Here is a 1,797-nt window from a genome sequence, read left to right as displayed (position 1 = left end):
CTTTAAGAGTGGAGCAGAGGCCAATTTTTCCTTCAATGTCTTGAAAGAATGCTGGCAAGAAACTGTCCATTCAAACATCTGGCCTTTTTTACACTTCCGGTAATAAGTACAGAGTCCCAAGAACTTTTTAACTCTCCCACATTGTCTGGTGTTGGCCAATCATGCATTGCTTTCACCTTGTCATGATCAGTTTGCACACCATGCTCACTTACAATGTGACCTAAGTAAAGCACCTCTTTCTGGAACAAGTGACATTTCTTGGGATGGAGTTTGAGGTTTGCTGCTTTCAAACGCTTGAATACTTTTTCCAGCCGGGACATTTCCTCATCAAAAGTTGTTGCAAATACAATGACATCATCCAGGTACACTAGGGCTATCCTCCATTGTAGGCCTTCCAGTAGTCTTTCCATCAGCCTCTCAAATGTTGCTGGATCATTGCTAAGCCCAAATGGCTTCACACAGTATTGCCAGAGACTTTGGCCATAACTAAATACAGTCTTAGGTTTATCTGCTTCAACCATTTTCACTTGATGGAAACCTGACTTTAAATCCAGAGTTGAAAACCACCTGGCTCCAATTAGGGCATCAAGAGTAACACCAATTCTTGGCAGTGGGTATGAGTCTTTTTCGGTTACACTGTTAAGAGCTCTGAAGTCCACACAGCAACGTTGGGTCCCATCCTTCTTCTGGACTAACACGCCAGGAGATTGACCAGGGACTATCTGATTTATCTCGATTATCCCTTCTTTAATTATGCCATCCACGACCTTCTCCGTCTCTTGCCGCTTTGCTGGAGCTATTCTCCTCGGAGGGATTTTAATTGGACGGTGATTGCCTGTGTTTATTGTGTGCTCCACAAGGTCTGTGCAGCCGAGGTCATGATCTCCTTTCGAAAAGACGTCTGCACAATTCGCCATAAGTTCTCTAACCTGAAGAGCCTGTGATGATGACAAATGGACTATGCTCTTCTTATTGAGGTCAGTTAAATGTTTTGGAAGAGGATGTCTTTCCTTTATGATTGTATTTCTTGTCTTAACATTGACTGGCTCTACCTCCTGGTACACACCCAACAATGCCCCTTTCTTAAGTGTCTGCTCACATATAGAGAATTTGGCCACTGTTATGAGTAATACTTGATGACCTGGCACAAGTGACCTTCCAATATTCACGTCTGCTGGCCTGGATGGGTCTTCCACTGCTTCCATAAGCATCGGGCTTCCTTGGGGATGTTCTTTTATCCTATCCCAAATTATCTTCTCTGACATAGGGGGTATTGTAGTTGACTTAAGTGCTGTGACATGCAAATCAACAGAAGCAGCAACACTTACCGGAATTTGGCGTTTGTTTTTCCCAAACCTCATTTTATCAAAATTAAATACACAATTCCTCGGTAGTAAGTAGTCCAACCCTAGTATGCATTGGTCTGTCTTTCATACCCATGAGCTCAATAGTTACCCACACTGGTCCCCACAACCTTGCATAAGGTTTGCTGAGATGCATTATTTATGAAAAAGTTGCAATTTTGCCATCCAGTTTTCCTGTCACGTAGAGACTATGTGTGCTTGCCATTTTATACTTAGCTGTTGGGACTTTCACAATGGGGGGCTGCTGGGTGTCCTTCAACACCAACCACTACTGGTTTTCTTGAGGCTGAGTTATTGGTGGTATTCTTCTTACACTGGCTCCTCTTATGTCCATGCTCGCTACAGTTCCAACAACCTTTTCAGGTAGCAGCCTTTTCTGCTGTGACATCTTCCCTGTGTTGAAGTTGCCGATATTGATTTCTCTTGTGCCCAG

The 1,797-nt window shown here is 43.5% G+C and overlaps 1 protein-coding gene and 1 long non-coding RNA gene across 8 annotated transcripts in view; both read left to right on the top strand.

The window, feature by feature from the left end:
- Positions 1–1,797, top strand: part of LOC106462185 (myosin-2 heavy chain-like) — a 127,474-nt gene that overhangs the window by 26,712 nt on the left and 98,965 nt on the right. The gene's annotated exons all lie outside the window — the stretch shown is intronic.
- The window catches only part of LOC111086455, a 21,313-nt gene that overhangs the window by 12,084 nt on the left and 7,432 nt on the right, over positions 1–1,797 (top strand). The window lies entirely within an intron of this gene.

The sequence above is a fragment of the Limulus polyphemus genome, unplaced genomic scaffold, assembly GCF_000517525.1.
Source record: "Limulus polyphemus unplaced genomic scaffold, Limulus_polyphemus-2.1.2 Scaffold1113, whole genome shotgun sequence".
NCBI lineage: Eukaryota > Metazoa > Arthropoda > Merostomata > Xiphosura > Limulidae > Limulus > Limulus polyphemus.
This window is presented reverse-complemented; position numbering and strand designations above follow the sequence as displayed.